The following is an 11,202-nucleotide window of genomic DNA, read 5'->3' as shown; positions in this document are numbered from 1 at the left end:
AGCTGCTCAGCACTGCTATAACACATTTACTTCTGAATAGTTCTTAGTTTTCTGCAGAGCTCTAGGACTGGTAGGCTGCATTCATATGCATTTTAGAAGGGAGAATGTTTTCATTTGCTTTTTTAAGCTCACATTGAAAATAGCAAACTAAGCTGCCTAAAATGTGTTTGCAAATTGCATTCATACCAAGATTCCAACAGTTTCTACAATAATGAGCCAGTGACAAAATGCTTAGCATCAGAGTAAATTTTCAAAAGCAATTAATTTTGGTATAGTTCTGCTCTTAGTGGGTTTGGTAGCAGAGAGTGGAGTTCTACCAAAACCATTCTTTTTCAAATTTACTTTTTCTCCATATAGTTCAAACAGAATTTTGTCAGCATTTCATTTTCAAAGCGGAATTGTCTTCAGTAATTGTTCTTCATTTTATTTTCACAGTTCTGGATTCTTTCATGTTCTGTGTAAGTTCCATTTCCCACACTCTGTTTTGACAGAAAAAAAAAAAAAAGAGAGAAAAATATGTGAAAAGTCCAAAATTCTTTCAAAGGTATTTTGAATTTTCATTGACTGCTCATTGAAACAGGAAACATTTCCATTTCCTCTTACTCGTTTCTTAACACGCACCTTATTTTGCATCTTGACGTAAAGCTGTCAAGCACAGTGATAATAACTTCCAGCAAAGCATCAGAGGAAAAGCAGTTCTTACAGAAGAATCAGGGTAAAAATTATAGTCAGACATGTTGGTACTTCATGTTCCTCGTTGTAACTATTCCCCTGTGATGTACTGAGTTCGAACCTCCTCTCTCCTTGCTGGTGAACTTCAGGCCATATTGTGCCATTGTTTTAGGCAGATTCCAAAACAGACTTCTGTTTAATACTTGACAGCACAACGTGTCCTGGAAAACGTCCTTCCTACTCTTAACAAAAGCTATTTTCACTTTATTTATAATTATTTGAGTGTACAGAACTTTTCATAAGTTATACAGAAAAAAGGCTTGTGATTGTGTTATATATGCGTAATTGAAAACTATACAATGTTTATCTATAAAAATGTAAAAAGGAACTACTGTATATTTTGTAATATAGCTTTTGAAATTGTTTGTAACTGTGCATACTGTGTATTACGGAGGCTGCTGGCTCCACCAATAGGTTACATAAAGATTGTTAGTAATGCAGAGGCGGATTTCTTACAATACAGATGAAGAACACCTATGTATTTTCATAATATCAGCTTCATGCATAAGGATACAGAACTCCACTTTTCTAAAAGATTGGAATTTTCTGCAATGAGGAATTTTGGAAATACAAGATTTCTAAAATACTTTTTTAAACTCTTACACGTTTTATCTTTTACTGTTTTGAGGACAGCGTATGGCTTTATAGCTGGTCATGAGTACTCATCTTTCTGTCCTCACGCATTGAATGTAAAAAAATAAAGAGAGATTTTAAAAAATGAAAATTTTTCCTAATACCTGTTTGTATACATGTCATGGAAGATGCAGAAAAATGAGTATGTAGACATAGACCAGTCTGAGATGATACAGTGTAAAGGAGCTGAGGTATGTGGCGGGCACTATAGAAACCCCTCAGAGAGCTCTGTGGCCTTCAGGGATTTTCAAATGAAGAAAAAAAATGAAGAATTGCTCAGCTCAATAGCACAGGTTGAGATACTTCCGAGCAGTGCTCTGCAGACCGTCCTCTGTGGAAGTAAGCACAGGAGACCAACACCAAGGTTGGTCTACCCATCACTGCTGGGTATGCATGATGCCGTAGTGGCTCCGCGCTCAGGTTCTCACTTCTACATGAAAGTAGAATGCTGCAAACACAGCGTTTCTGAAATACCTTCTGTGACTTGAGTGACGTCTGGCTTATGGCAAAAATAGGCATCTTTTTTTGATCACATGTGGTCTGTCTATGGAGCTTAAAATGAGAGATGGAGAAAAATAAGCAGTCCTTAAAAGCCTTAAAGATTATTTTGGAAGCTTGTATTTCCTAAGTCTAAGCTCAGCACTAGCTGAGGAGCTATCCCCAAAGCAACTGCCATTTCAAACGACACCATATTTTAGTGAAATGAAGATAACAAAAGAATTTTTTTTTACCACAAATAATTATGCTATGCAGCACAAACTGTCTTCCTCTAACATCTAAGCCATAAGTACTGTAGGCCTGTGATTTAAGACTTACAGCTTCTTACACATGCAGAAATACTGTAATTCTGTCTGCCATCACCCTCCGTGACTCACTGTCCATCACGAATCAAAGCACATTCAGGAGACAGGTGGAGATTGTGCCATCCATCTCATGATTTCCAAACCCACTGCAGAGCTACCTAGGGCAAAGTTCAGCAACGCCTGTCAGTGTTTAACAGCAGATATGTGCTGAAGCCTTTAAAACCTTCAAAATAATGCTTCAGCTAATTGCTGGGTTGCTCCTGTTTCTACAACTGGAATCTATCCTCTTGCTGTGTTTATGACTTAACTGTGATGACGGTCACAGCTCCTTCTGGTGCTCCCGGTCTGTGCTGAAGCTTCGTGCTCACTTCTCCCTGTTCCAAACTGTTGTTAACACCACAGTTAACATGAATTACACTTGCCACCACGGTGAATTCTCCAGCATTTCTTTTTCCAACTCACCAAGCAGTGATGAGCACTCCCATCAGGTCCCCAAAACAGCCCCTGTCCATGCTGTTGAGAAAGGCTGCTCTCTAATTTACAGTGGAGTATTGGTGAGTGCAGTTTTGCATGGTGCCTCTGGCAACAGCTTAAAATGAGTAGTACCAAGCAAAAATCCACTGTTTCAAAAGGTGCATCAGTGAGGACATACTTAAATAAACAAACCAGGGAATGACATGCCGTTTCCATGGGCTACACTTCCAAGCAAGTGCTTTATTTGCATTCAGGTAACTTGTTCTCTAGCTAAAGGCCGTTCCATGCCAAAGGCATGAAACTGTAAATGTAAACCCACTACTGATATTATTATGGTGAACATTCTGCAGATGACAATGTCTTGTTTACAAAGGAAACATTTCTATGAGAGAGCTGAATGTTGACATATTGGATGTATACTGATTTTCGTTGAGCTGTCCCCAGATGGATTTACTATAACAACTGAGATCTAAGTATGTCAACAAGACAGAGAAGCAGAGCGAAGGCTAGCATTCAAATGTCACAAACATTCCATCTTACTCAGCACCTGATGAAATTTCCTAATTGCCATTTACACTTTTGGAGTGTATCAATCTTTTTACACAGCTTAATGTCTAAGGACATCACCGTGGCATAAACAATCAGGGTAATTGCAGGAAAAGATGTTTTGCAACCAACAACACAGTTAATTGGTTTTTTTACACAACGTAAAAAAACATAAATTATAGGGCATGCAAACAATCTATGGACCAAATGCTGCCCCTGGTTAGGCAACGTATAACCATAATTGACATTAGGAAAAATTGTGCACGTGTAAACTAGCAAAGCAATAAGCCCAATTTTAAATGATTAATGCAATGGCCCCAGGCACTGCATCACAACTGATCGCCATTGTGCTCTTCACTGAGCCAGCTTCCACCAGGCATTCTCCTGCTGGGGCCTCTGTGAAGTGCTTTTGATATCTTTTTCTCCAGCTGAGCCACCTCAGGTGCTGGCGGAGCATGAAGTTCATGACCCAGTGGTGTGGTAGTCCTTCCAGTCTGCTCGGCCTGCTGAGGTGGCCTGCCCAGGCTCAGGCCCTGGGCTGTTTGGTGGTGAGAGGCTTTAGAGGTATTTGGACAGGCTGGGCATACCCTCACCTCCCTCAGTGCTGTTACCTCTCAGAAAGTGAAAAATTGAAGGGAACAGGAGAAAATACACATATCACTGTAGCTCTGGTGGGATCCCATCTCTCCCTTCAATTTCATACTTGAGACAGGTCTTCTCCCCTCCCTTCCACCATGCCAATGGCTCTGAACCAAGGAAACCCCGAGGTGATGTTCACTTGGCTTGGGAAAAACAGGAGCAGTGAATGATACTTCATCCCATTTTTTTTGGAATGCTGAGAGCAGAGGAATCACACACACAGCAGAAATGGGACCTGTGGGAACAGAACTCCAAATGACAACAGACTTCTGGAGGACAGATGAGGTGAACTAACACCGGGGCTGGGTGACAGGTTGGGCCAGGTGGAAAAGTGACTGCATCCCAGCAGGCAGAGAACACTTTGGATTCACAATCAGCAGTTTCAACGTTAGCTCAAGATGCAGGGAACAGAATCCATTTTACTTCTTTCGGAGTAAAACAAATCACTCGGTAAGCATAACGAGGCACTGTAAGCCTGAGCTGAAGGAGCTGGCAGTCCTTTTCCAGGCACCTTGTGTTCATAGATGTGATGGAGCATCTGCAGTCCATACCTCCTAATCAGGCAAATCACCAGCCATGCATTCACAATCTCCAAAACAAAGTGGGCTCAAAGGTCTTCAGTGGGCACTGAGGTCTTCAGGAGAGAAGCCAAGCACCGGTGTTGTTCAGCAGGGCTTCATCTCAAGCACTGCTTGGGAAGCCATAGAGGATGACCTGGCAATCAGGCCCTCCCTCCCAAGGTATGTACACACAGAGGGCTGTGGTGTGGGTGTGAGCGCTGCACGTTTGTATAGTCACACTCATTTGGTTGGGGTCAGCCTGGGAAGCAAAACACAGCACTGTGGGCTGAACAGAGGCATGCTGGCTACCTTGGGTGCCTGTGGGGTTTGCTTTCTGACTGACAAACCCTATTGACTGGTAAAGGTCGTAATGTGCCTTCACACAGGAAGAAAGCACACTGTATACAAATGTAGAAGAAAATATAAAGATAAGGAGTGGTACTTGAGGAAGCAGCTATATTTTATAATGACAGTATTTGCTTCACAGGAAAGAATGTCTTCACTGGAAACACCAATTAGCAAAAAAAAAAAAAAAAAAAAGAAGGGGGAAGTGCCAAAACAGATTAAAGCTGAGGGTAGATTAATTTCAGTTTGGCTTGCTTTGATCCCAGAGAAGCATTAGATGAGCTTTGCAGGATGCCTTTTTCCTCTCTAGAACATGAACACTCAGTGTTTTCACACCAAATTTAACATTATGGCAAAACTGTAAGAGGATTACAAGGGAAACTGGAAAGCAAAATTCCTTCAGAGTGCACAAAGCATCTTTGACTCCAGATAATGGAGAACATTATGGTCCTAGCAGCTCTCCCAGGTGCAAAGCCTGTAAGAATTAAAACCATCTCCCATCTCCCTGGGCCAGCTACAGTACTCAGGAACAAGCACTGAGGATGGCCTCTGCAAGGCAGGTTTCACAGGTGCTTGCTGTAGGACAGGCATTTCTTGGTCCTCAATCTGCAAATGGCAGCTGTGATACGTGCTGTGAGATATCAGAAACAGCTGCCATTGTTTTTTTTAATACTGACATATAAAATATATAATGAACACAAAATTTTGCCTAAGATACACTGTTACAAGTGAACTCCACTCAAGATGGACTGGGATATATTTTTCTTTTTCCATAATCTTCAAGGAGATTTTCAACTTAAAGAGGGTGAGAAACCCTACCCTGGAAAGTATCTGAACTTGCTGAGAGAATGCTCCTGGTGCACACCTGGTGAAGCTTTAAAGGGAATGATTAAAAACAGTGAAAAGTGGCCAAAGGAGAAAAGAGATGCTGCTATGGGCAGTTAGTCTGTGGCTTAAGGATGTGTACTAGAAAGTGCTTTTTAATCTTCTGAAGATTATCTTCTGGTAAGTAAAGTTGGTTTTGGAGATGTGTGGTCTGGGATTGGGGATGCTTAATGGGTTAATGAGACTTTTGATGATTTTCTTTCGGTTGGTGTGTTGTTTTTTTTTTTTTTTTTTTTGTGTCAACAATTAATCTGTCTGAATTTATTTTACTAGAGCAGAAGATTTCTGTTTAGAGTGAGCATGTCATTAAACTGGAGGAGACTGGGTTGCAGGGGTGGGAGTACTTCTGTCCTGGTGCCATTAGTGGCATTCTGAAAAATGTAGTTGGTGAGGATTTTGTTTTTGATTTACACTGCATGATTGTTATGTATTTTTCCTTCTTCCCTGGTCATCAGTTAATTGCTGTGAAGGTGTGGTGTATGATCTGTGTCTGCAATCCTGTCTGATAACTGTGTATTGGATGTGATGGATAAAGTACAATTAAGACTGTGTCCTCTCCCTGGGAGAGGGCGGAGAGAAAGAAGCAGGATAGTAGATATCTATGTGTACTTGTTGCTTATTGCTGCTATAATGTCTTGTAGAGATGGATGAGATTTTTGTGCTCCTAAATGTGAAGGAGAAAGATGATCTTTCTTTTGAATGTTTTTGTCGTGGGAATTAAGAGACATAAAATATGGCTGACAATTACTGGTTATCATCACCACACAACACAGGTGGCTTACGTAAAGAATGTTGTGGCAACTGAAGTGCTGAGAGTTTTATCTGGGAATGGTTAGAAAAACCTCTAGCATGTGAAGGCACAGGGAGATGCAAGGTGTGTGTACTGCCTAGGTTGTCATGGACATGTAAAATGCGTGGGTTGGAAGGGACCTTAAAGACCATCCAGTTCCAACCTCTGCTACGGACAGGGCTGCTACTCACATGCCCAGGGCCTATCCAGCCTGCCCTTAAACACTTCCAGGGATGGGGCACCCTCAGCTTCTCTGGACAGCCTGTACCAGTGCCTCAGCATCCTCTGAGTAATAAAATTCCTCCTAATGTCTAACCTACATCTCCCCCCTCTAAATAACATCAGATGTTTCAAATGCATTTGAGGACTTATATTTGCAGACATCAACAAAAGTTAGGTGTCTAAATTAGTCAGGAAAAGATTTAGACTGAGAATTTAGTAAATCTGACTACTAGTACATCTAACACTGACTACCTGAGAGTTACTTCATGTAACAGTTAGAAATATTAGTTTTTATATAAGATTAGACATTCAGCTCCTGAATTGACCCTCTAACTCCTGTCTACTCACACTTGACAGTTGCTCTCCTTGTCAAGGACTGTGGTCTTTCTTCTACGATGTTTGAATGAGAAAATTATTCCTCTTGTTCAGTTAAATCTAACAGATTAACTCAGACTCCTCTTACAAGACACAAATACAGTTGTGATAGTTCTTTCTGCAACAAGAGGAACTGCTGCAGACCACTGCTTTACTTACAGTGAAATATTAAGTCTTCCTGCAGTAGTAACCTGTTTATATCAGAAGCTGTTCTGAGTATGTTTTTATAGCTGGAAATCAGATGTCCAAGAGAAATCCTAATTCATTATGTCTTTACTGGGAAGACGTGAATCCTAAGGACATAATCTTTGGTTTGCTTGTAGCAAGTAGCAGATTTAGAGGATGCTGCCAGAATGACACAGTGCCCTTAATCTGATGGAGATAAAGTAAATTCAGGAAGTGCGCTTATATTGCAAGACAACTTATTTTAACTGTTCCAGCAAACTTATGTAAGTGAGGGCTGTGACAAGAGAACTGGGGCAAGGCCAATGGTAGATAAGATTCTTAGGGTACAAGCTTTGGATCATAGTCATGTCCTCATCCAAGTACAGACAGAAGTACATGGATTCAAACTCTGTGCCTCTTATCATCAAACATCAGAGGTGGAGGCAGCTTATTAACAGAAGTGGGTCCAAGTATTACTACTGGCTGAACTTCTCCCGGTACAGTTGGCTGAAAAAGCACAGTAAATCTCACTTGATTGCTGCTGCTGAGATAACTTGATGATAGCACTTGGGATAGCCCATGCAAGCAACTACCCTGATGAATCTTCTCTAAACTGCTTTGTCAATACTGATGCCACGTGTGGACTTCTGTTGTTGTAAATAAAGTAACAGTAACTGCACTAAAGCAATTATCAGTGCTACTTCACTGATGAATATTGTGTGTTTTCTTCAAAAGACATGTCTTACTTCTGGGACATAGAAGTTAGTTGCTAAAAACAAGACGGTCTTTTAATGACAGCTGTGCTACCTGGACAGGGACAGACTGCCAGGCTGGGAGTTTGGTGGAGAGGAACCTTGTGAGGTTCAATAAGGGCAAATGTAGAGTCCTGCACCTGTGGAGGAAGAACTGTGTGCATCAGTACAGGTTAGGGGCTGACCTGCTGGAGCGGAGCTTCTCAGAGAAGGATCTGGGTGTCCTGGTGGTCAACAGGTTGGCCATGGGCCAGCAGTGTGCCCTTGTTGCCAAGGAGGCCACTGGGATCCTGGGGTGCATTAAAAGAAGTGTGGCCAGCAGGATAAGAGTGGGGATCCTCCTCCTCTATTCTGCCCTGGTGAGGCCATACCTGGAATGCTGTGCCCAGTTATGGGCTCTCCAGATCACAAAAGACAGGGAACTACTGGAAGGAGCCCAGGGAAGGACCACAAAGATGCTTAAGGGCCTGGAGCATCTCCCTTATGAAGAAGGGCTGAGAGATCTGGGACTAGTCATCTCCAGGTTGAACAAGTGGGGATCTTATCAATGCTTACAAATGTCTAAACAGAATTGTTAAGGTTGGAAAAGACCTCTAAAAGAATCAAGTCTAACCATCACCATATCACTAAATGATGTCCCTCACTGCCACATCTACAAAACCCATCTGGATACTGCCCTGCCTAACCTACTACAGGGAATCTGATATAGCAGGGGGTTGGACTAGGGGATCTCTAGAGGTTCCCTCCAACCCCTGTGGCTCTGTGAAATATTTATAAGAAAAATCTTTTACTAGATCCAGTGAAAGGATCAATTTGTGTGTCTTTACCTATTTGCAGTGATTTTATGCATTTTTGTAGGGAACTTTATTAAATTCAACCTCCTGTGTTCAGCCCTTCAGAGAGTTTTAGAAGTGTATAACACAGCTACGCAAAGCAGCAGGTAGATACCCAAATTTTTGCTTTCATCCACAAGTGTGTGGGTTGTTTTTTAATAGGCAGAGTTATGATCATAAAATTACTGTAACTAACAGAGAGATTTTGTTTTATGAACATATCTGTTAAGCCTTTATGCATCAACCCCAGGAATACTTAGATTCTTTTGTAATGATACTGGGTCACAAGGTACCCACATTCATGACACAGGGAAGGGTTTTGTTAGCAATAAGCTGAGTCTGATTCTTCTTACTTTTTCTCTAACTAAATCAGCACATAGGATGATAAAATATTCTTAGTGGTCTTTTCCAACTATAATGATTCTTTGAAGCCTTCATGGCAGCTCTTAAATGTATTGAGAATGCTAGAAGGCACAAAATGATTATCAGGTTGGTGAAATCAGAACTAATGTTACAGTAGGTGTAGTGAGTAAAAGGGAGTCCTACAGCCTAAACCAGAGGCCATCAGCCTCAGTTCACCTGCATCATTAATCTAATCAGGGTATAAAGTATGTACTTAAGCACTGGCTCACGGTCATCTGTGCTCTGGCTCTCTGCTTCCCAGCCTCACCTGCAGCTTGAATAGCAGTAACCCCATCGACAATGTGAGGACAAAGCTGAGGGGGCGTTATGGACCAGAACTGTTGAACAGGCAGAACATGAGGGATCCATATTCTGAGGAAGAGTTGAACTATGGTCGTGCTGTACCACTTTCCTTCACGGCTACGTAGTGAGTGGAGCCTGCACATCATTACCGTATTAATACAGATGTAGCCAGAGAAACGATCCAAGTTTAGAAGCAAACTGAAGATACTCAAGCCCACAATGTCATGAATAGGTGGAATAAGCCATTGAGGCTTCTCAGTTTCTGCTTTGTTTAGCTGCCATAAGATGGTGCATGCTAGGCTCTGCTGGTGAAGTTGTGCTTTCTGCTATTCACCAGCTGGTACTGATAGGAACAAATAGCACTGCTATTAGGAGCTATCTAGAAGGCTGGTGAGTGATCAAGGAGGCAGAGGTTGACCTGGGCAAACAAGGTGTGAAACCAGGAACCATATGACGGGATCTGGTCAGAGAATCAAGGTCTGTGAGTACATTAGAGGAGGAAAGATCATTGAGGACAAAGTCATAAAATAACCTGCTGCAGCCAGCTTCTTTCTGAAGTGTTAAGGTGTCAAAAGGTACAAGTCTGGTACACCTACCAAGAGACTCAAGTCCTTTAAGTCAAGGGGCACATATGCATAGGTGCAATTTGTCTAGAACCTCAGTGCTTCACAGTATCTAATCTATAGCTAGATTTTGCAAACACATGATGTCTAATGCTTACAGTAAAGTAAGCATAAACTGTGTACTGTAATTAATCTTTTCCTTCCCCTTTTGGTTACTCATTACTCCTTTTTCTAGTTTTGATTCTGTATGCAACTGCAGAAGAATGTCTATATTTAGGCATGGAATTGGTATTATTATTTTTTAACTGTAAATAATAATTGTCCCTTCTGTCATAGCAATTAGTTACAAGACAGCTTACATTTTTAAGGAGATATTTCCAGCATGTTTGTACCCCGGTGTCTGCTTTTCTTTTGCAGTTTTCTTTCAACTATTCAGGCATTGTTTCTCTCACCTACATCTTAAGTCATTTGTGCATATATGCACGTATATATTTGTGTATGTATTAGTCCTGGTACTGAGTATGCATTGCAAATACATCTACAGGAATTACAGCATTTCTATTTGAGCTACAAGGAAAGCACAAACTTTAAAAGCATATGTGAAAAGTTATCAGAGATGAGAGTTGTTTTATGGCAGATTCCTGTCTGCGTAGTATGACCCCGTTGACTACTGGACTATGATGTTTAACAGTGGATGACTGTTGACCCTTCACTTTGAAGTGCAGGACAAAGATACAGAGCAAGTCAACTAACTTTTGACAGAGGAAATTCCCCCCCCACGCGCGTTATTCCTTCCAATAGACATATACATTGAATTAAAAGATAAAGATGTAGAAAGAGAATAAAAGTGAAAGGAACAGCTGGAGTTTTCAGAGACTAAGTCAAAGTGTCAGGAAGTTCAACAATGAGGGGAATCTAGACGTAGCAAGGGAAACTGCCCTATCTTCTATGTAGGCTGCTCCAAAAATAAAGCCTCCTGTCTATTTCCATGCAAACAGTAACAGATATAAAGAACACAATTATACTACTTGGTAAATTCTCTGCTACAAAACACCAATTTTCAACAGTCGCACCCATTAATTATGCAGCTTCACTAGTGATGAACAGGAGTCCGTGTGCTGCTCTAAGAACAATCTGCACCAGTGGAGGCAATCCACTATCACAGCTGCTATGACAGCAG

This window comes from Cyrtonyx montezumae, unplaced genomic scaffold (genome assembly GCF_038088225.1).
Source record: "Cyrtonyx montezumae isolate F1298 unplaced genomic scaffold, pur_monq_1.0 scaffold_2, whole genome shotgun sequence".
NCBI lineage: Eukaryota > Metazoa > Chordata > Aves > Galliformes > Odontophoridae > Cyrtonyx > Cyrtonyx montezumae.
The sequence above is the reverse complement of the archived record's forward strand: the minus strand, read 5'-3'. Positions refer to the sequence as shown.